We start from the raw sequence: 24,897 nt of genomic DNA on the forward strand, positions 1-24,897 counted from the left end.
CTGGGTTCCAGGTAGTTGAATGCTTAGGGGGTCGCAAGGAAGCTGGCCTGCTGCTTGGCTTGAGGTGTCCCAGTACTGGTGCTGACAGGGTGGTGGATGGGCTAGGTCCTGGTGCTAATAAACTAGAGGGAGGATTCCAAAAATGATGCTTGCCAGTACCAGTGTCCTGTGGTAGACTGTTCCCCAAATGGCTGCAGCCGGTGTCTATGTTCCCAGGGTGAGCTCCAGTTGCTTCTTGCCTCTCTGGGAGGCTCTCCAAAATCAGCAGGCTGGTCTGATCCAGGCTCCTATCAAATTACTGCTTCTACCCTGGGTCTCAGAGTGGGTGAGATTTTGTGTGTGCCCTTTATGAGTAAAATCTCTGTTTCATACAGTACTCTGGTTCTCCCCAAAGTAAGCCCTGCTAGCTTCCAAATCAAATGTTCTGGAGACTCATCTTCCTGGTGTAGGACTCCCATGCTGGGGATCCTGATGTGGGGCTCAGACCCCTTACTTCTTGGAGAGAACCTCTGCAATTGTAATTGTCTTCCCATTTGTGGGTTGCCCCCCTGCGGTATGGTTCTTGATGTACCACGTCTTCGCCCCTCCTACCTGTCTTGTTGTGGTTCCTTCTTTATATTTTTAGTTTAGAAGACCCTTTCTACTAGTACTCAGGTCTTTGTCATTCAATAGTTGCTCTGTAAATAGCTGTAATTTTGCTGTGTCTGTTGGAGGAAGTAAGCTCAGGGTCTTCCTGCTCCACTATCTTGTCCACTCCTGGCTGAGTCCCCAAGGCTTTTTTTCTTTTAAAGAGCCGTTTTCAGATGGCTTACAGTTTTGGTCTCTTTGGACAATAAGAATTACTATGCTGGACTTCCCTGCTGATGCAGTGGTTAAGAATCCACCTACCAATGCAGGGGACATGGGTTCGAGCCCTGGTCCGTGAAGATCCCACATGCCATGGAGCAACTAAGCCCATGTGCCACAACGACTGATCCCGTGTGCCACAACTACTGAAGCCTACATGCCTAGAGCCTGTGCTCCACAAAAAGAGAAGCCACTGCAATGAGAAGCCCACACACCACAATGAAGAGTAGCCCCCTCTTGCCACAAGTAGAGAAAGCCCACATGCAGTAACAGAGACCCAATGCAGCAGTAACAAAGACCCAATGCAGCCATAAATAAATAAATAACCTATGCCTATATTTCCCTTTAGTTTCCTGGATGCACAGGGAAAAACTTGAGATTCAACCTCTAACACCTATGTATATCCTTATGGCTTGCATGTTGGTATCCACCCGCCATCCTTGGTCTTGCTTCCTACTCTTATTTATATTTTATTTCTGGTCTGGATTTTTTTTACCCTTCCCACACATACACTGTATCAAGTTGCTATAATTTCATAGGGCATAGCCTCAAATCCTTTGTGAAATTTCTGTTTTTCTATCCAAATTAGCATTAGCTGAACTCAGGTTCTCATATCTCTCAGCAGAGTTTCTGCAGCAGACTCCCATTTCAGCTCACATCCTCTTGCCTTGTTTCTCCTCTATCCGCTCCGCTAGATTTCTCTCCAGAGAGCTCAGAGCTAAGCATGATGCTCCAATTCTTAAAACTACCCTCTCTCTGTGGGCAGACCAAGCTATCTATGATCTGCCCTTACTTATGGCTCTTCTTAATATAAGCTCCCATGCTGGGGATCCTGATGTACCATGTCTTCGCCCCTCCTACCTGTCTTGTTGTGGTTCCTTCTTTATATCTTTAGTTTAGAAGACCCTTTCTACTAGTACTTGGGTCTTTGTCATTCAGTAGTTGCTCTGTAAATAGCCATACTTATATAAATTTTGCTAAATGGTAATAACATAATTATTATAATTTTCACTATAGCTGTAGCTGTAATTTTTGCACAGGGTAGTGTGATAATTTAGCAAATCCTTTTTCAAATAGTAGATGAGTACCACATCCATCAACCTGAGGTGAAAGGGATAAACAAAGGATTGAAGGATGGGAAGATTGTTGGTCTGCTGAGACTACATGGTAACAGTCTGGCAATTTAGTGATCTCCAGAAACTAATTTACTGTTCTGCAAATTTGCTTCTAAATATTTTCTAGACTCTTCCCTCAAGCTCTCTCTTTTTCTTTTTTTTTACATATGTTTTTGGAGTATAATTGCTTTACAATGGTGTGTCAGTTTCTGCTTTATAACAAAGTGAATCAGCTATACACATACATATATCACCATATCTCCTCCCTCTTGCATCTCCCTCCCACCATCCCTATCCCACCCCTCTAGGTGGTCACAAAGCACTGAAGCTCTATGAGACTAGATGTCAATTACAGGAAAAAATCTGTAAAAAAAACAACAACACACACACATGGAGGCTAAACAATACACTACTTAATAACCAAGAGATCAGTGAAGAAATCAAAGAGGAAATCAAAAAATACCTAGAAACAAATGACAATGAAAACACGATGACCCAAAACCTATGGGATGCAGCAAAAGCAGTTCTAAGAGGGAAGTTTATAGCAATACAATCCTACCTCAAGAAACAAGAAACATCTCAAGTAAACAATGTAACGTTACACCTAAAGCAGTTAGAGAAAGAAGAACAGAAAACCCCCAAAGTTAGCAGAAGGAAAGAAATCATCAACATCAGATCACAAATAAATGAAACAGAAATGAAGGAAACAATAGCAAAGATCATTAAAACTAAAGCTGTTTCTTTGAGAAGATAGAAACAAAATTGATAAATCACTAGCCAGACTTATCAAGAAAAAAGGGGAGAAGACTCAAATCAATAGAATTAGAAATGAAAAAGGAGAAGTAACAACTGACACTGCAGAAATACAAAGGATCATGAGAGATTACTACAAGCAACTATATGCCAATAAAATGGACAACCTGGAAGAAATGAACAAATTCTTAGAAAAGCACAACCTTCTGAGACTGAACCAGGAAGAAATAGAAAATATAAACAGACGAGTCACAAGCACTGAAATTGAGAATGTGATTAAAAATCTTCCAACAAACTACAGCCCAGGACCAGATGGCTTCACAGGCGAATTCTGTCAAACATTTAGAGAAGAGCTAACACCTATCCTTCTCAAACTCTTCCAAAATATAGCAGAGGGAGGAACACTCCCAAACTCATTCTACGAGGCCACCATCACCCTGACACCAAAACCAGACAAAGATGTCACAAAGGAAGAAAACTACAGGCCAATATCACTGATGAACATAGACGCAAAAATCCTCAACAAAATACTAGCAAACAGAATCCAACAGCACATTAAAAGGATCATACACCATGATCAAGTGGGGTTTATCCCAGGAATGCAAGGATTCTTAACTATACACAAATCAATCAATGTGATACACCACACTAACAAATTGAAGGAGAAAAACCATATGATCATCTCAATAGATGCAGAAAAAGCTTTCAACAAAATTCAACACCATTTATGATAAAATCCCTCCAGAAAGTAGGCATAGAGGGAACTTTCCTCAACATCATAAAGGCCATATATGACAAACCCACAGCCAACATCGTTCTCAACTGTGAAAAACTGAAACCATTTCTGCTAAGACCAGGAACAAGACAAGGTTGCCCACTCTTAACCACAGTTATTCAACACAATTTTGGAAGTTTTAGCCACAGCAATCAGAGAAGAAAAAGAAATAAAAGGAATCCAAATAGGAAAAGAAGAAGTAAAGCTGTCACTGTTTGCAGATGACATGATACTATACATAGAGAATCCTAAAGACGCTACCAGAAAACTACTAGAGCTAATCAATGAATTTGGTAAAGTAGCAGGATACAAACTTAATGCACAGAAATCTCTTGCATTCCTATACACTAGTGATGAAAAATCTGAAAGAGAAATTAAGGAAACACTTCCATTTACCATAGCAACAGAAAGAATAAAATACCTAGGAATAAACCTACTAAGGAGACAAAAGACCTGTATGCAGAAAACTATAAGACACTGATGAAAGAAATTAAAGAAGATACAAACAGATGGAGAGATATACCATGTTCTAGGATTGGAAGAATCAACATTGTGAAAATGACTATACGACCCAAAGCAATCTACATATTCAATGCAATCCCTATCAAACTACTAATGGCATTTTTCAAAGAACTAGAACAAAAAATTTCACAATTTGTATGGAAACACAAAAGACCTCGAATAGCCAAAGCAATCTTGAGAAAGAAAATAGAGCTGGAGGAATCAGGCTCCCTGACTTCAGACTATACTACAAAGCTACTGTAATCAAGACAGTATGGTACTGGCACAAAAACAAATATAGATCAATGGAACAGGGTAGAAAGCTCAGAGGTAAACCCACACACCTATAGTCACCTTATTTTTGCAAAAGGAGGCAAGAATATACAATGAAGAAAAGACAGCTTCTTCAATAAATGGTGCTGGGAAAACTGGACAGCCACATGTAAAACAATGAAATTAGAACACTCCCGAACACCATCCACAAAAATAAACTCAAAATGGATTGAAGAACTAAATGTAAGGCCAGACACTATAAAACTCCTAGAGGAAAACATAGGTAGAACACTCTATGACATAAATCACAGCAAGATCCTTTTTGACCCACCTCCTAAAGAAATGGAAATAAAAACAAAAATAAACAAATGGGACCTAATGAAACTTAAAAGCTTTTGCACAGCAAAGGAAACCATAAGCAAGATGAAAAGACAACCCTCAGAATGGGAGAAAATATTTGCAAATGAAACAACTGACAAAGGATTAATCTCCAAAATTTACAAGCAGCTTATGCAGCTTAATATCAAAAAACAAGCAACACAATCCAAAAACGGGCCGAAGACCTAAATCGACATTTCTCCAAAGAAGATATACAGTTTGCCAACAAGTACATGAAAGAATGCTCAACATCACTGATCATTAGAGAAATGAAAAGCAGAACTACAATGAGGTATCACCTTACACCAGTCAGAATGACCATAATCAAAAATCTACAAACAACAAATGCTGGAGAGGGTGTGAAGAGGGAACCTGTTGGAGGGAATGTAAATTGATACAGCCACTATGGAGAACAGTATGGAGGTTCCTTAAAAAACTAAAAATAGAACTACCATATGACCCAGCAATCCCACTACTGGGCATATACCCTGAGAAAACCATAATTCAAAAAGAGTCATGTACCACAATGTTCACTGCAGCTCTATTTATAATAGCCAGTACATGGAAGCAACCTCAGTGCCCACTGACAAATGAATGGATAAAGAAAATGTGGCACATATATACAATGGAATATTACTCAGCCATAAAAAGAAACGAAATTGAGTTATTTGTAGTGAGGTGGATGGACCTAGAGTCTTTCATACAGAGTGAAGTAAGTCAGAAAGAGAAAAACAAATACCGTATGTTAACACATTTACATGGAATCTAAAAAAAAAAGGTTATGAAGAACCTAGGGACAGTATAGAAATAAATACGAAGACGTAGAGAATGAACATGATGACACGGTGAGGGGGAAGGGTAAGCTGGGACGAAGTGAGAGAGTAGCATGGACATATATACACTACCAAATGTAAAACAGATAGCTAGTGGGAAGTAGCTGCATAGTACAGGGAGATCAGCTCTGTGCTTTTTGACCACCTAGAGGGGTGGGATAGGGGGAGGGGGAGAGGGAGACGCAAGAGGGAGGAGATATGGGGATATATCTATATATGTGTATAGTTGATTCACTTTGTTATAAAGCAGAAACTAACACACCATTGTAAAGCAATTATACTCCAATAAAGATCTTTAAAAAAAAAAAAAACCAGGAGAGAACTGAGAGCATAAATGGCTCCCTACCAACCTCATTTCCTCCGTAAAACATTCTGTCACCTTCTTCTGGGTAGAAGCAAGATAGGTTTACATATTATAGTTCAACTGGAATTATTTTTTTTCATATTCTCTGGAATAACTAGCCACATAATCCTGAGTAATTTGCGTCTTAAGACTTCTGGATAAAATGTGTTAGACTGGATTATCTCAAACCATCCTTCCAGCTCTCTGAATCTAAATGAAATGTTCTTAGAATAAGCAAAAATACCAGGTCTCCTTTTTCATTCATTCATTAGCAAATATTTACTGAGCACCTATTGTATGCCAAACACTGTGCAACCTATGGGATGCAGAAAAGACGCAGAGTTTAAGAAACAATTTTTCTGCCATTACAGAGCCTGAAGTTTAACTAGGGATTTACATAAACAAGGTAGAGATGTCTTGATGCTACCAGAAACCCACAGATCATAGAGCCATAGGAAATAAGAGCCATAGGAAATAAGCCATTTCCTTAGAATAAGGAAACCTCAGGTATCATTTAGTCTCTGCTTCTCAAAGTATGTCCATGAGCCATCAGCTTCAGCTTTACCTGTGTACAATTTTGAGCCTTACTTTAGACCCACTGAACCAGAATCTGCATTTTAACCAGATCCCCAGGTGAAACGTAAGCACTCCATAGCCATCATTTTACAGATGAACAAACAGGCCCTGAAGGATGAAATAACTTGGCTGGTTTAGTGGGAGAGTCAGGACTTGAACCTACAGCCCCTGATTTTTGGTGTGATATCTCTACAATGTGTTCTCCGTTGTCATGAGGTGCTACGGGACTCCAAAGAAAAGCAATGATTGGAAACTACACTGAGCTCATTTACAACATATACCAATGAACCTAAACTTTGCAGCACAAGTCAGGTCAGGGGTTCCAGCGTGGTTTAGCCTGTTGTACATTCCATGGATCACATTAACTGTTTGTCACTAATAAAATCAATGCTGTGTCTCATCTCTATACTCTCTTTGAAATACAGAAATGTTGGCAATCATCAGGAGGAGAAGAAACTTCCTGCCCCTGCAGAAGAAATTCCCAGGCAAGGCTTAATGCTTTGTCATCAAATCCATCACTACCAATGGGGGAAAAAACCCAAATATCTTTGAACATAACCCTTCTGAGAGACAGTCATGAAAGTAATCTTCCCACATGTGCAGCCTGTAGAATTGACTCCTTTAAACTGACCCTGTAGGCTAAGTGGAAGACCTGAAAGTGAAATGAGATTCCAGTTTCTCAGTGAGTCTTTCTATGTTCTAACGGGTAGAAATAGTCCTACCTGGCTTTGGTAGAGAATTCACAGGGTTAATGACTAAAGAATGGAGTTCTTGTAATCAATATAGTCCTCTGGCTTTATTGATTAGAATCACCTGCTTATTTTGCAGCTAAGATTTTTTTTTTATCCTATTCAAAACAAAGACACCCTAGGGGACCATTAAGTAAATAGGCATTTAAGACTTTTTTCATTGCTAAGAAAGTAGTTAATTATTATTAGTGCCTAAAAGTCTCAATTTAGACAGGACACCTGAATGAACACACAGTTGAAATGATAGCAATGTGTCAGCTGTGATGGATGCCAATGTGCAGTTTATTAAAAAAAAAAATGCTGCTTCATCCTTAGAGTTATTGGGGAGGAGTGTGATTCCACCTTTAACTCCTGAAAAAAAAATGAGACTTGGCATAGTCTCTTCAAAAGAGCTGAGGTGGAGCAGGTTTCCCAAATACTGCACATCCTTAGTGGACACCACTGTTGTAAGCACAAGCAGTTCATTCCAGAGCCTGTCTGGAAAAATAGATTGCCAGAATAGATGGAAACCCTTTAAAGACATCAGGGAAATTTTATTTTATTTCAAGAACACATTTATTCATTTTTACTGCTTTAGGAAGACAAATCAAATGAAGACTTATGGTATTCACTGAGTAACTTTCTTCTGCTTGATTGGGACAATACCCAGGATTAATGATCTATTTTTTTCCTCATTTGTTAATTACACAAATCAGTCAGCACACACATCTTTATAAAGCATCTACTATGTATAAGGTGTTGTGCATAGTGCTTTTGAAATATGATAATACCTCGAGCTTTTTAGTATTTTAGTGTTTATAAAATACTTTTATGTTTGATCCTCATAACATCTTCCTGGAATTCACGGGACTATTCACCACATTTTACAGATAAATAAACTTAACAAAATTCTGTGAAACAGAGTTGCCATATGACTCAGCAATTCCACTTCTAGGCATATACCCAAAATAATTGAATATGTAACTACAAAAAAATTGGTAAATGCATGTTCATAGCAGCATTATACATAATAGCCTAAAAGTGGAAACAACCCAAATGACCATCAGTGGGTGAATGGATAAACAAAATGTGGTATACCTATACAATGGAATAATATTGAGCAATAAAAAGGAAAGAATTACTGATACATGCTTTAACATGGATGAACTTTGACAACATTATTCTATGTGAATGAATATAGATACAAAAGGCCAGTCATTGTATGATTCAATTTTATGTGAAATATCCAGAATAGGCAAATCCATAGAGATAGAAAGTAGATAGATTGGTGATTACCAGGGGCTGGGGTAGAGGTGGGGACTTGGGAATGACTACTAATAGGTATGGAGTTTCATTTTGGGGTGGTGAGAATGTTCTGGAATTAAATAGCAGTGTTGGTTGTAGTACTAAATATGTACAGATACAAATGTGAATATGTTAAAAAACATGAAAGTGTACACTTTAAAAATGAATCGTATGGTGAATTATACCTTAATTAAAAATAGAAGAGTTTTTACCAGTGTCTTACCCAGTGGCAGAAATGTGGCAAGTACCCATGTTTTTTGAATGCCAGACAAACGTTCAGATTCTGTCACGATAACAAACATTTCCTGAATTAAATGAAAGGTCTTCAAGGACCTTGCTTATATAAGCATGAAAAGATAAAATACTGGGAAATAAATGGTAGGTCAGAATGGGTGGTATGAGTAAAAGATTCTTCAAATGGGGTCTAAAAGTGAGATTTTTGGGACCCACTCCCAGAGGTTTGGATTGGATAAGTCTGTGATGTATTCCTGGGACTCTGTATTTTTAAAAAGGACTTTAGGTGTGAAAGAGACTCATCTGTATCCTATTTTCTTCTTCTTCTTGCCACTTGAGAAGATTACACTTCCCCAGCTCCTTCCATTTGGTTGTACCATATGACTAATTCTGGCCAGTGAGTTGACAGTAGAAGTTGCAAATATCGCTTCTGGGTTAAAACATTTAATTGCCAGTATTAGAAACTCTAGCATTCTCTTCCACTGCTGTGCCAGTCAAGGGGGCCATACATTCCAGACAGTTCAGACACAGGATGATAAAGTCCTCATTAGCTTGGATCTTCGAGTTACTGCATGGAACAAAATGACACTAGAATTTTACCCACACCTGCAGTGAGCTTTGCATCAACAATAAATAAACATTTGTTGTGTTAAACCATTGAGATGTTGGAGCGTTTTTTACTGTAGCATAATTTAGCCTATCCTTAACCAGGGGATTGTGATGATCAACCTGGTTTTGAAATCAGTAGTAGAGATTATCAGTGCTAAAGAATTGGGGAATGAAAAGATCATCTAGGGCTGGGGTGATCAGGAAAATCTTATTAGAAGATTTTGAACTGGGCCTTGAAAGATGGATAAGATTGGGATAGGGCATTGTAATTAGGACATTCTGCATGGGAGAGATGTCACAAATGATAGGGAAGGAATCACACCCAAACAATAGTTCATTTAATTTTCTTTTATCTTAAAAATGAATTAATATTTCTCTTTATAATGTGCTTAAAGGACAGATGCTTCAACTCTCTATTGCCAAATATTAATTTTCTTGTTGGACAGACTGGAATAATAATCCATGTGCAGTGTCATGCAATGAATCTTTCAACAAACGTTGAATCATTTCAGTGCTTCATTTATTCTGATGGACAATTGTCCTGAATTCTCTTGCAGAGAGAATTCTGTAAGTGCATCAGTTTCAATGGAATTAGGGAAGATTAGCTGTTGGAAGATGTGAATGTCAGGCTAAAGTTATCCTCCTCTGCTACATTGAGAAAAAACCCCAATGTTTTCCTGGGATATTTATATCCAGTTTTTTTTTCCATCTAAAACAGCAACCTCTTCTTTTTTTAAGTTTATTTATTTATTTTTGGCTGTGTTGGGTCTTCATTGCTGCACGTGGTGAGTGGGGGCTACTCTTCGTTGTGGTGCATGGGTCTCTCATTGTGGTGGCTTCTCTTGTTGCGGAGCACAGGCTCTAGGCATGTGGGCTTCAGTAGTTCTGACTCGTGGGCTTGGGCTCTAGAGCGCAGGCTCAGTAGTTGTGATGCATGGGCTCAGCTGCTCCATGGCATGTGAGATCTTCCCAGACCAGGGCTCGAACCCATGTCCCCTGGATTGGCAGGAGGGTTCTTAAACACTGCGCCACCAGGGAAGTCCTAAAACAGCAACTTCTTCTGCCAGCAGTCTCTCATTCCTCAGTTTTGCCCAGTTGTCGTTATTCCCCTTTTTGCTTGTTCTCAGCTTCCTTTCTCTCATCCTCTGAACTTTTAGTATGTGAGAGCATTGAGGAGGGTAAAGGAACTGATAATTACCCAGTGCCCTATGTGTGCCATACATGTGTTTGACATCTGTCTTCTCATCTAGTCCCTGATAACTGCACTTTGAGAGGTACTGTTCCCCTGTTTTTGTGGGTGAGAATGCTGAGGTTCGTAATTAAAGAGATGGCCCAGATGTATACAATTAGAAGGTGGTGGAGCCAGGACTCAAACCGAAGTCTTTTTGACTCTGGTATCCTTTATATGATACTATGCTGCCGTCAGTGAGTTGGAAGCACTGCAATTTGTTAACCCTTCTCTCTTTGGACCAAACTGCATAAAGTCCTTAATTGGAAATACAGATGTAAATCTTTCCATCTCTCACAATGTACATGCAATTTTGCTTAAGCCAGTTTCAGTCCATGTAGCAAGAAATTGCTAAAGGAAGGGGTATACTAATAAAGCTTGATTCCAGTAAATTCTACAATTGCTTTTTCACTGAGAGTGAATAGTGGATGTGAGATATTCAAACATTAACAAGAACACTCATGTCCTATTTTAGCTGTTGGAGAATTCTGAGTAATTACAGCATTACAAGTGTATAAAGGATGACTTAGGTGGATCATAAATACTTAACAGCGGGATGAAAACTGTGGGGCAGTAGAAGATCAGAACAAACAACTTATTCCATACACAGGGGAACAGGCATTTATTCATTCATTTGATAAATATATACTAAGTACCCAACATGTATAGGGCACTGTTCTAGGTGCTGCAGATACAGTAGCAAACAATATAAAGTCCTGGCAACCATGATGCTTACAGCCTCTGGGAATCAGATAACAAACAAGAAAAAAATAAATGAATGTCTCATGTGGTAGGCAGAATAATGGCCCTCTGAAGATGTCTGCATCCTAATTCCAGGAACCTGAGAATATGTTGCCTTACGTAGCAGAGGCGTTACAAATGTGATTAAATTAAGGACCTTGATATGGGGAGATTATCCTCTATTATTCGGGTGAGCCCAATTTCATCACAGAAGTTCTTAAAAGTGGAAAATGTTTCCCGGTTGAGGTCAGGAGATGTGATTTTGGGAGAATGGTCAGAGACTTGCAATGTTGCTGGCTTTTAAGTTGGGGGAAGGGGCTATGCTCCAAGGAACCGTGGCTGAGCTCTAGAAGCTGTAAATTGCGAGGAAACAGATTCTCCCTTAGAGTCCCCAGAAAGGAACACAGCTCTGACGACATCTTGATTTTAGCCAATGAGACCTGTGTCAGACTTCTGAACTACAGAATTATATGATAATAAATTTGTGTTGTTTTAAGTCACTTAAGACCGTGGTTACAGCAGCCATAGAAAACTAATACCTTATGCTAATGTATTTTATGAGAGTAATAATTACTCCAGAGAAAATAATACAGGAGAATGAGATAGCTGGTGACTGCTAGTGGGATGGTATTTTATTTCCCCCAAATACCATGGTCAGGAAGGGCCACTCTGAGGAGGTGACAATTGGCAGAAACCTAAATGATGAGGAGCCAGCCAAGTGGAAATCTGGGAAAAGAGTGTTCTAGGCAGAGGAAACATCACATGGTTTGCAGGGCTCTGTCCAGGGTGCTACGTTGGCGATGTATGAGTTTACCAGAAACAAGGCTTTTGTTCTTTCTTTCATTCACTCACTCACTCATTCATTCAACAGACATTTGTTGAGTAGCTCTGATGTGCCAGGCACTGTTCTAGGTGTTGGGGACACATCATTTCCACACTGGTCTGTCTCTCAAAGCTTGTTTTCACCTGTATGTGGAATTCTCCATTCCAGAGGAAGGCATCAGAGGCTCTTTTCTTAAAAGAGCCCCTTAGAGCTTGAGGAGATAATCGAGGCTTAGAATTCATATAAAATCCACCCAAACCTGGGTATGTTTACCCTTCCAGATGCTGGGTAGCATCTGGGCAGTTTTTACCTCTGATGTTTTCTAGAAGTAACCTGTACAAGAGTAATGCTGTACAATTAAAAAATTTAGATCTTGCTCCAAAATATTTACGTTGTAGTAATATTAATAATATTATTTTATTCACATTTAATGTATCACATTTTGGCACCTAATATGCCTGGCACAGTTTGTTCATTAAATGACATGAAGTTTCCTGTGAAGTCAGAAAATGCTGTATGTGTGTGGCCCTACACACACGAGGAATATTTCAATCAACCCAAATGATTCCACCCAAACATTTTTCCTCACCAAATCCCTGAAGTTTTTTTTGTTTTGTTAAATTTACTAATTTAGTCAGCGAGAAAGATAAGCAAGAATGTATTGGCAAAGTCACCTATCTCTTCAAACAGCTGATGTTCCTGCAAATCAGAATTGATTTGAATTAAAGTGAATGATAAACGTGCACTGTCAGACCGCCTCCTGGGAGAGGGCTGGGTGAGTTCTCAGGGTGATTTTCTTTGTCCTCTTGGCTTCAGGCTGTCTCTGGGGCTGCCTTTCTCTCCTCACCAGAGCTGACTTGCTCTCCCTCTGCCTCATTTCCCACCGCATTCCCACCTCTAGTCAATGAGGCAGAGGCTGAGCTTTGCCATGCCAACCTTGAGTCCAGGTCAGCATGAGCAGTCACTGGTGGGCCTTGTCTTTTCAGATATCCCATTAGGCCATGGTCAAAATCCCAGGAGCCTGCTGAGCAAGGCTAAGTCTATGTGAAAAATTTATAGGGATTTAAAATCCTGAGATTCTGACCCGTGGGTGTGTGACACCCCACGTGCAAGCTGTGTTGAGCTGGGGAGAAAACACAAGGTGTGTGGCCTTTGTCCTCCCTCCCCTCCACTCTCTGCCCCTTTTGCCTGGGCCTGCAAGAGTCCTCCTCCCAGCACTGTAACATTTTTGGATGTTCCTCTGAATAGCTCAAGGATAACCTAGGGAGTGAATCCAAGAGAATGCCCCTCTGGAAATTTAGGAACAAATTTCCTTGATTCCCGGAGACTTTGCATATGCTGCTTTCTTGGCTTCAACTTCCTTTGCCCTTAGTCTTCTGCGTCTTTCAAAACTAAGCCCAGAAATGTCTGCGAAGCATTTTCTGGCCTGTGCCTCATACCTGAAATGCAAACCATCCTCTAGCCCCATTCTCTAGCATCAGGTGCATCCTCTATCATGGCCCCTGTCTGCTGAATCTTGACTATTTGCTTGCATTTGTTTTCACAAGGATCTCCAGGAAGGTAGAGACCCTATACCTGATATGTTGTGGATGCTTAGAAAATGCTTGTTGAATGCAATTCCTCAGGGCAAAGGTAGAACTGAGCAAAATATTTCATGCCAAGTAGTTATAATACCCATTTTACGTAAATCTAAGATTAGTAGACTCTGGAATTAAGAATAATCTAGGGCTTCCCTGGTGGCGCAGTGGTTGGGAGCCCACCTGCCGATGCAGGGGACACGGGTTCCTGCCCTGATCCGGGAGGATCCCACGTGCTGCGGAGCGGCTGGGCCCGTGAGCCATGGCCGCTGGGCCTGCGTGTCCGGAGCCTGTGCTCCGCAATGGGAGAGGCTGCGACAGTGAGAGGCCTGTGTACCGCAAAGAAAAAAAAAGAAGTTCCAGACCCCTAATGGCTTACTCACTTTCCTCTTATGTTCACTGGATTATCCAGGCAACACTCTTTAAAAAAAAAAAAAAAGAATAAACTGGCATATGTTCCTTATGTGAGTAATGGCTTTTACAAATTGACTAGACCCTTTTCTAAAAAGCAGCAGGAGTGCATTTTATACATATTAGCATTTTATAAGTATTGCCATTTAAGCTTATACTTCTGGCTCAGCCATTGGAATTATGTCATATGCTGAAAGTCAAACAGAAGTTCAAAAAGGTGACTTGTTGCTGCTGCCCAAATGCAGAAAAATGGAAAGGGCCATTCAAAACCAACTTAAGTGTCAATAAACATTGAAAGAAGTATTCTTCTGAGATTTTAAAAAAGTCAAGCAAACAAGATGAAGAGGCCATCCTTCCTGGAGGACGATTTGGGACAGAGGATCAGTGAGAAGCAAGAAAAGTCTCCCTTCCTTCTCCACTCCCAGTTGGTACAGGGAGAAGATACCACGCATTTCTGACTTATGGAGTTACTCCTCTCCCATAGGTTTCTGCAATCATGTCTTTCAAAGTTCCTTTGAATTTCAAATTATAGATACACTTGGGTACTGTAAACCAAAATGTGTCATGACTACCTGGCTTTTAGCTATGGTCATTCACAGAGGAAAACAGATGCCTTTGCAGATTGCTTATGGAAGGACCTGGAACAGAGCTGTCTGTCTGACTGATTGGGGTGCTAATTGGTTAACCAACATTCGTTAAGCACCTATTATGTGTCAAGCACTTGGGATGAATGAAAAATAAGAGAAGGTTCCTCTTTTCCAGAAACTTAAATATCATAGAGCTAGAGAGGTGTCTAGTCTTTAAGATCATCAGAAATCCAAGAGATGCCCTTGTACTACTTGGTATCTTTGTATACCTATAAAAAGTCACACTTATTGGATGTACTTGTAATATTTTCAGGTTTTGGGGACCTGAATTTGATGTTTCAGCCAAAAAACAATGTGAGTTATTTTTTGTGCATTCCAAGGGACTTAAATATACATTTAAAACGATACACTATTTCAAATTATTTTTTTGGAATTAGACTAAATTGAAAACAAATAAACATACATATGAGTTTTGAATGGTCCCCAACTTTGATACAGATGAGCTGTTTGGCAGACAGATCTGCTTAAGTGCAAACCTCTACTGCATACTAATTACACATATAATCAGATACACATAAAACATACACACACAGATAGTTATTATTGATCATGGATTAAAGAGTCTGAGAGCTGGAAAGGACCTAAATTCATGCTGCCCAACCCTTCCATTTCTAAAGCCCAACCCTTCCATACTACTATAACTAATAATAATCGTAATATATCAGTCATCTTGAGCATTTGCTACTTGTGTGATGTGCACCAGGCTGTAGTCTCCACAAAGGCAGGGACCAGATATTTGATTCCTGCTGTGTCCTTAGTGCCTAACTGGGTGCCTGAACATAGTAGGTTAGTGCTCAACCATTCGTTATGCACAAAGAAATGACATGTGCTGGGCTCTGTGTCAGATACTTCACATATATCATCCCACTGAACAATCAAAGCCAGAGCGGTATGGTAACGTGTTTGGGGCTTATGGTTTATTGTTAATGGAAGAGTGAGGATGAAAATCCTGACTTCCCACTCCAAGAGTTTTTCCATCGAATATCCCACTGTATCTGTGAACATGTACTCTTGTGTGTGCCAAAGATCAAACTTGGATTAATGTCTATAAACAAGGTATGAATATCACCAAATTAATTAGTGAAGGTCATATTTACATTTCACTAGGTGTCAACTTGAGTTATTTGTTTGAGTGAAGATTTCCTCAATTTATTGCAGTCAGTCACTGCTGCCCCTTGGTAATAGGCAGTGTGCTTGAATTACACTAGTCTGTGTGAGTTGCTATCTTGCATTTCTTAGCAAAGGCTGAGATTCAGTCAATATTTTTACAGTAGAACAGTTCTTTGGAAGACTCTGGGTGTTGCTTAAGCTAATAAATGACTATCCTTCAAGCAGAATTACAAGCAATGCCCCAATTAATAAACATGGTAACAGCTGCTCTTGGTTTACAATGGCCCCGTTGCCCAAGTTGGTTACTGGCTGGCTTGTCCAAGTCCCCCGTGATTTACAAATTCCAAGGAAAGTGGAGAAAACATAAAATTTATTTTTCCACAATTTGAGGTATGAGCCTCCCTAGCATTTCGGAGCCCTACATTTCTGTGATGGGCTTTGATTCAATCCAGCCTGAATGAAAGACATTTCATCACCCCAGAATGCATTTCTTTATTTGCTTTGGATCTATGATTCTGTCAGTATTGAGAGAAAAGAAAAATCAATGCGGCACTATAAACCTTGGGCCGCCTCTGGCCAACGTGGTCAGCATGGTGTGAGCAAAGGAAATGGCAGGGGAAAAAATTGACCGCTCAGCAAGAGTGTGGCCAGTAACGGACACAGCTCAGGGCTAATAACAGCTTGCAATTACACATGGAAAGCCAAAGTGTGTAGGGCATTCAGTGCGAAGGGGATGTAATACAATTTATTGAACCACTGGTTAGAGTTCTGCAGCTTCTCAATAAAAAAAGAGTGTTGGGCCGATAGTCTTTAAATCACAGATTCATATGGTGCCGGCAGGTGAAAGAGAGTTGGAGAACTGGAAAGCCTTGTCTTAGCTGGAGAGCAATCAGGAGAATCTGGCCTATTACATTTAAAATTAGGCAACTGTCTGTTTATCTATCTATGATTTGACACACACAGAATTTTAGCACCTACCTATCTATATCTATATCTAATCTGTATCTATATCTATATATCGGTCCATAAAATTCTAGTTCAGGGTTCTGTCTCTAACCATATCTAAAACCAGGTTAATGATAATGAGCTGAGCAAACACATGGATGCTGAACGTATTTTGCAATAAAAGTGCACAGGGTTCTTTCTCCATACTAAGTACCTAACTAGCAGCGTTAAAAATGCATTGTATCCTTATCCATTTTCTTGACTCTCCAGTGAAGGGTCCCTTTCTAGCTGGCCTGTAACAAACAGTGATTCAGAGCAACAGAACTAGGAGTGATCAGCATGTTTTGATTAGCCATTAGGGTCCTCAGAGGAAGTAAGAGGGAAGTGAATTTGAACACCGAGGCTGACATTTCCTTTCTTTTTGAGCTCAGGTGGGGTTCGTGTTTGTTGGGTGCTGAATTCTCCTGCTGAAACAGAAGTTCTTTTCTGAGTATGAAAAGATTTCCAGGCCTGGCTGCTTCTTGCTAGCTTTTCTGTCTTTGTGCTTCTGCAGACCATGCTGCCAACATCCACGGGAACCTCTGAGTTCTTTCTGGGGCAGAAGTGGTGGACTCGCTCTTTCTCAGCATACCTCTGCAGCCACTGGATGCTTGCATGCATGGAGTTCTCCTGGTTCCCAGATTTCCCGCCACTTCCTTTTCTGTAAGTAGAAATTATTGTGAACTGGGTGGACCAAATATAATACTAGCTAATTGGAATTTTTATGTGAATGATTTTGTCTGTGCTACCAGGAAAGACTTCAGGTGAAACCCGAGCAGATCCCAGGCCTTCTGTTACAGGGCTATGTAGATAGCATTTTCTAAAGGAAGACCTTGTAGCAATAAGAGAGCTGTTTCCTTGGCAGTGAAGGGAACATCCTTTAAACATTCTTGTTCTTGAGATGCAGAATTTAAGCTGATGCCAGGTCCAGGAGGGAGAGAGTAGTTCCACAGTAATTACATGAGCTGGGGCACATCTTTTAAGTTTGGCAAGTGTTTCGCTTAGTTTGGCACATTGACCCCAAGGCACAGTACTAGCGTGGGCAAGTCAATGTCAGCTTTGGGTGGGAGTGGGGGAGGATGGGCACCAGTGAAGAGTCAGAGAGCCATCTGTGCACTCCACATTTGCTCTGGGCGGCTAAAGCCTGTATGAAATTAATTGAACCAAACTAGGTGACCTGTGAGGTCTCTGTCCCCCTCACAGCAAAGTCAAATGTGGGTGGAGAGAGGGGAAAGGAAAGGGAAGTGGAGCGCTCAGTCCTGGCCCCTGCAAGTGGCTGAGCAGTATTCCTATTGTCCACTACTGTACACAGCCAGTCCTCAATTACTAAAGGAGCCAGACTCTTCCTTTCCTTGATTCTGTCCAGCATAATCAGTCTCACCCCGACACACACACACACACACACACACACACACACACACACACACACGAGTCCTCTCTTCTGATTTCTCTCTTCTCCGTGCATAAGACTCGTGGTGGTGTTCATACACGCACGCACACCCCACCCCTCCACACAGCTGCTGACCTAGAGGTGTTAGCCACTCTGCAGCTGCTGTTCTTCTCACATTAATCTATAGGAATCAATGGACATTTCATTAGAGTAATCAAGTGCGGATGCATCCTGCATTTATATTCTGTCCCCCCTCCCTGCTGCTTTCACAGACTAATTGGTCCTACGGCCAAGAGTACATGAGTATTTTTCCCTATAGATGAATGTCAAGAATGGTTTTTTACTGCTGGTTGAAATACCTATCAACACAGCGTCTGTATAAAAGCCTTCACCCATCAAAGCCGCAGAGCTGTTGATAATACATTATGCACTCTTGGTTCTAATGCATCTTACTTCCTCTTTTACACCTTATTGCACATCCATGCACCATTTATGTTTGTCTCATTCGAAGAATTAACTAGCTCTGGGCTGCCTTTGTTTTAATGTTTAGCCCCAGAAATAATTTTTCCCCTTTGTACATGTTGTCAATTGTTACAGGGAGGCTGTGGGAAGGAGCTGGAAGGGGAAGTGGCAAGGTGTTCATGTGGGGGCTACACTTTTCAGTTCTGTTTCTTCCTATCTCACCATTAAATACACTTTTTCGTGCCAGGGCCATGTGCCAGGCGAAGGATACAGAGAACATCTTTGTTCTGAGTGGACTTTTTGTGACTGCAGTTTGATAAAGCAAATAGACAAAAGAGGTTCCTGCTTCCCTCTTCTGTAAACGTGTGGCTAGGCGTGGTAATGGTCAGAGGCTGATGGGAAAGGAAAGGTCAACAGATAAAGAAGAGCCTTGGCTTTAAGATGTGTGCATGACTAGAGGAAATGACCATGCTGTGTAGTCTGGACTGGAATAATGACTGCAGACCCTGCTTATCCCTGACACCTGCCATAACCACGTTTGTCTTGTGGCATGACCAGGAAAGCACTGGTAAAAGTAAAAATGGGAGTCTGCTCTTGAAGAACTTTGGCAGACTTTGCTGACTCAGAAAGCCGGGAGGGGTTGGACTCACAAACGGCCCCTTTTCTGAAGATTTAGTTTGCTGAAAAATGAAAGGAAGGGGTGTAGGTGCTCAGATAGTGAGTGGGTGGTCCCTGGAACAAACAGGAGGCCAGTGAGCGGAGTGTCTGAGCCAGTTGTTTTACCCCTATGTAGGGAACTGGGTTAGACGCAAAATAGAAGTCAGAGGGCCAGGTTCTAGCAGATGTCTTTCTTCCACTTTATCATTGTTCTTACTTAATCTACTTTTTTCCAGAAGATTGCCCACCCTATCCTCACTTTGATGCTGAGATGTCACATGTCACTGTTCCTAGGCCCTAAGAGTAGTGAGCCAAGAAGTCTAGGACCCACTCCCCTCAGAGTAGAGTCAGAAGAACTTGGGCCTGCATTCTACCACTTTCTCTGTGTGTGACTATGGGCAGGTCCTTGAATCGTCTTGAGTCTCTGTTTCCTCATTTGCAAACTGAGAACCATATTAATGCTCACCCTTAAGACTGTTGCAAGGTTTGGAGTTCAGATATTCTAAACTGCTTTATGAAATGAGAAATACTGTGCAAATCTAAAGTACTGTGATTATGATTATAACATAAAATTTTCTTTTTATAATGCAAAAATGCTCTTAACAAACATGTTTACCATCTACCAAGTGCCACATGCTATGCCACTTTGAGCTCCATTTTCGCATTGAATCCTCACAGCAGCCTGTGTGTAAGGTATTAGTCGTTGCCTACAATTTGTGGATGAGATCTGACGTCACCCAGCTCCCAGCATTCGTTTCCCTGTTCAGAACTCTTTCTATGGCTCCTCAAGGTGTCTCCTCACCACATGCCAAGGACAGTTGCTCCGCATGCACTGCTTCGCTTCCAGCATCTGCTCTTGCAGGAGGTGCTGCTGACAGAGCCAAATGTGAACCCTCAGTCCAGGGCTGGTCTCCTCAGAGTGGTATCCCACAAGGCTCCTAACCACAGTGCCCAAGTCCCATCCCACTCCTCTTCCTCTGCATCTGTTCAGTGCATCTCTGCTCTAAGGGAGAGATCAGCAGAAGGCATGTTCTCAACATCCCAATGGAAGCACAATACATGATGGGTTAAGGTGGCTTTCATGGACTGCCTTGGAAACTCTTACTCTTAGAAATTTTGTGTTCCAGGGAAATGTAAGTTCTGAACCACTTCTTAAGCTCCTTGAGGATTCAGCCAGATTATAACTTGGAGTCTGCATTAAATTACGAACCAGAGAATGGTTCAAGTGGCTAGGGTTGTGTGCTGGTAATGACCACTCTGGTTGAATCTAGTAAGGAACCAGAAAGCTTTGTGTTTGAATTTTTGACCCCCAAATGCCCTTTTGGATCATTCTTTCTTAAATTGTTTGCTTACCTTTTTACCTTCTGTCATTTGTGGGTTCTAGAGATTATAGTCAGGACTTTCTTAGGGGTCAACACAAAACAGTCTTAGCCATCTGTCCCTCAGATGAGCATGTCTCTCCTGAGATGGATGTGCATCTTGGACCTTCTTGTGTTGCTCTTATTTCCCAGGCCCTGCCGACTTGGGCCCAGTGTTGGGAACTAGGCATAAAGTCACTTCTGATTCTGCAGACCTCAGCTTGGTTTGAAGAAGTGGAGGACATTATTTCTTCTCACTGATTCTTGGCCCTAGTGGGATTGCAAGAGTGACAGTGAAGACCAGAAGTGACCTTCCTGTGTGTACAGTCTCAAAGCCTGGGGTATTCATGGTTGCCAGATCCATGGATTAATATAGGAGCAAGTTCTTTGGGATAGGTGTCCCAAACTTTTTGAAGCTGACATCCCTGAAGGTAATCATATGTCGCCTTAACTCATGACAGTGGAGCCACCATTTGAGGAAGATTCCTGCACCATGAAAATATGGTGCAGTAGAAAGAGAATGCCTCAAAGGGTCAGATAGCTGGTGTGTAGATCCAAGAACTAGTGGTTCCAGGTGAGCTTTATGGTTTGGGGCAGATTATAGAACATTTGAAAGCCTCAGTCTATGCATAAGTAAAATGAGGATAGTAATTGTACCTACCTCATAGGGTATTGTGAGGATTGAGCAAGATAATATATTAAAGTTGTTAGCATAGTGCTCAGAATACTGCCTTAATAAATATTGCCACTTATTATTATTATTCATAAAGTTTTATTAGAATTAAATGAGATACTGTTGAGAGCACCTGGTATAGCTTCTCACACACAATAGGCACATCTTAACTAGTATGCAGACTCCACATCCCCACCAAGAAAAGATAATTTAAAAAAATTTTGTAACCATTTCTGTATGACCTTTCCTTTCCAAAATCCTTATGGTTTGCCCAAGAGGGAAACAGAAGATGATTCCTCATTTCCCCTGACATCTTCTGAGACAGATTTCCCTCCCTCCACCTTATTTCACTGGCTGCGCAGCTGTGCACTTGAGCAATCTTGCTACACTGTGTACATAACTGAGCTAGTTTCTTGGAGGGAAATTGCAGCTGGAGGAAGGTTCTGGGAATTGCACAGTGCTTGGACACAAGAATTCCAAGGGGCTTTTTTTTTTCTTCTGGTTTTAACAGCAAACATCATTGGAACTTTGATGATTCCTGAGGACTGTGGGGATCTGTGTAATTTTCTTCAGGAATTGGACTGAAAGTTGCTATGAACTTCTCAGTTCAGTGTCTGGTTTTCTGTCCTATGAGTGCTTCTGGCAGCTTGACTTAGTAATCTGGTGATTCATTTATTTATTGCATTTCTTGAGCAACTGTGGTTTATTATTCAGAAACAAATTATAACTTATTTCCATGAATGTTGAGGAGGAAATGGAAATATAGAAAGATATCTGAAGGATGAGATGTGAGGGAGAAACTCCTCTTGCTAGGAGGCTCTGAGACTGAGACAATAAGATGGAGGGAGCTGCTTTGGTGGGAGCTGGAAGGTGGGTGTTAAGGACCAGGCAGGGGCTTTAGAAGGGAGAAATTCTGTAGAGGAGCCATTATGGCAGAGCAGAGAGGTGAAGAGGCGGGCGGGTGGAGGGTGTTGAATTGCTGGTTGTGAATGGGAAGCGGAGGTAGAGACAGGCCTTGCACCACAGGGAGCAGCACCTTCTTCTGTACCTGCCTCTGTACTGAGCACACAGAGCAGCCACTTCCCATGTTGTATTTCTTCTCTGAACTCGCCATCTTTGTTCTGTAGCACTGACTCTCTTCTAAATGTTAGATATTGTCTTAACAATCATAAATCATAAATCCTTATAGCAGAAGCTGTTGATGCCGCAGTCACACACCCTCCACACTTACAGTTTCTGGAAAGGCTGATGGCTTCCTGCTGTCAGGACCCGTGACCCTCTACATCTGCGAGCTATCTGTGGCTGCAGGAGTGTGCTTGGTTGCCGTACAGGCAGGCTAGAGGTGTGAAGGAGTGAACACTCTGCATGCATGGTCCTCAACTAATGATGGAAGGGAGTTAGTGGATGGATAGCCCAGCTTCCTCACCTCTTAGTGGGCCACTCTGAGGCGTGTTATCGTTACTTCTCACGAGTCCCTGGGGGGGTAAAGCCCCAGCTGCCCCCAGTAGCAGCCTGCTCACTAACACACTCTGTGTGCCATTCTTTCCCTGCCCTCTCTCACTTCCCCTCTCCTCTACCACTGCTTCCTGGCATTACCTCCAAAATAAACTACGTACACTCAAATCTTTGTCTCAGGAAGTTTCTAGCAAAACCTAACAGAAAATGGCCCTTTAGTGTAAACTTTTGTTTGTACATACATTTTTGTTAATGACATCTCACTATGCCAGACTCTGTGCTAGATGCTGAGCTGGGAGAGTTTCTTTCTTCTTGTCCCTACCCCAGACTTCCGCACCACTGCTACTACTGCTACCACCACAGGACCAAGCAGAGTGCCTGGCTCACAGGAAGTGCTCAATAGCACCTGTTAAATGAAACAAAATGAAATGCCTCTGTAAAATAGCACTGGAGTACAAGTTCGGGGACTTCCTCATCGGTTTTAGTCATGTTAATTTTTACAGTGTGTGACCTTAAACAAGACACTTTGCCTATGTGGGCATCAGTTTTTTCATTGAAGTAAAAGGGCGGTTGGATGACATGACCTCTAAAGTTTTATGCAGGTAGGAATATATACAGAGTATGGGGTATACTTAAATGGCCATTCTTTCTCAAGCATATGTGTCTTGTCTTCGAGAATAGAAATCCTAGTATTGTGCCTGTGGCTCTGGTTAAATTCAGATCATTTATTCTGCAGCAAAATCTATTACATCAAAGGAAGTAGAAAACACAATCCAATAATATTTGATTTTCAGACTGAATATTCATAGGGTTTTGCTTTGGTGTTACAAATTCCTGTTTTTCTAATTAGGATGGTGAACTGAAAGTTGATATAAGCAGCATTCATTGCTAGGAACCTCCTATGCCAGGAAAATGGAAACAAATCCTGGCTAAAACCCCAGCCATGTGTTTTATTCTTTGCCCCCCAGCAAAGGTGGTTGTAGAACAACTAGAAGGATTGATGTCCTGGGAAGTGTTGAGGGAGATCGACGCCCAGCTTCACACATTGCAGTCAGCACCCTCCACTCTGACCCGGAGGGCACCACCTTGTAGAGCGAGGGGGGCTCAGGCTCCACATCCATTAACTCCTTGGCTTCTCGTTTGAAACTGACAACGAGGTGACATGGGCAACTGTCCACATGGAACAGGACAGAGACCATCAACTCATTCCACATGGGCCACCAGACAGCACCTAGAGGTAATAACATCCTGTCAGTAGTGACCTGGGTTGGATTCAAATCAGTGATTTAGGGGTGAAAGGCGCTGGATTCTATTATGAAGTGCCCTTAGCTGTCTAGGGGCTGAAAAACCATCCCTGCATCATAGTTAATGACAGAATCAAAGAAGTCAGTCTTGTTCTTTTCTTTCTTTTTAAAAATTTAATATAGTTTTGGATAGAGTTGGGAATGGATCCACCAATAGAACTTAGCAGAGAAGATTGGTTAATATGCTTCAACTAAATGTATTAAGCGTTGATGTGCATAACACATCTTCATGTTGTTTATCATTTTTACTTCTTTTTTATCATGGAGTTTTCTGCACTGAATATAACTGTGTTTTGTTATTTGAACAAAATTTTTTTTTTCTTAATGCCAAATTCATGCATTACCAAAACAAACCTCATTTTCAGGGTTTACTATGGACTCACCAAGAACAGTGCATTCCACATAGTCAGTCTAACAGAGACAGTGCTTCCAAAAAAGGGGCCTCAAAGATGTTCAGCCCAACCCAGGATGGGAGAATTGGACAGAGCCTAAATCTTGGAGTGCTGCAGAGCTGAAAGTGAAGAGACCATTCCCCACATCTGTTTGTTTTCACCATTAGCTGGAATGAAATGTGTGCTCTGCAAACAAAGTACTTACTAAAGATCAAGCAGTCCGTATTTCTTACCACCAGTTTGCTTCTTTTCTTCTCCGCTGCCCATTTGAATCTTAACCTTGTAACTAATGGTATGATCTTGGAAATAACTGAACAATTCATCTAGGACTGCTTGCAAATTAAGATAAAATAACTAGAAAAGCTGTGGCTTTCTCTTAAAGACCAGAAACCAGGACAGTAATAATATTTTAAACT

General features: G+C 41.2%; 1 long non-coding RNA gene across 1 annotated transcript in view; it reads left to right on the forward strand.

Moving 5' to 3' along the window:
* LOC141277855 (uncharacterized) overlaps nucleotides 1-23,807 on the forward strand; it is a 120,329-nt gene extending 96,522 nt beyond the window's left edge. Inside the window, exons 2-3 of the long non-coding RNA XR_012329718.1 lie at nucleotides 17,305-17,453; nucleotides 23,754-23,807. This is a non-coding gene — a long non-coding RNA (uncharacterized lncRNA). The remainder of the gene's footprint in view (nucleotides 1-17,304; nucleotides 17,454-23,753) is intronic.
* Nucleotides 23,808-24,897: the final 1,090 nt, after the last annotated feature.

The sequence above is a fragment of the Tursiops truncatus genome, chromosome 2 (genome assembly GCF_011762595.2).
Source record: "Tursiops truncatus isolate mTurTru1 chromosome 2, mTurTru1.mat.Y, whole genome shotgun sequence".
Classification (NCBI taxonomy): Eukaryota; Metazoa; Chordata; class Mammalia; order Artiodactyla; family Delphinidae; genus Tursiops; species Tursiops truncatus.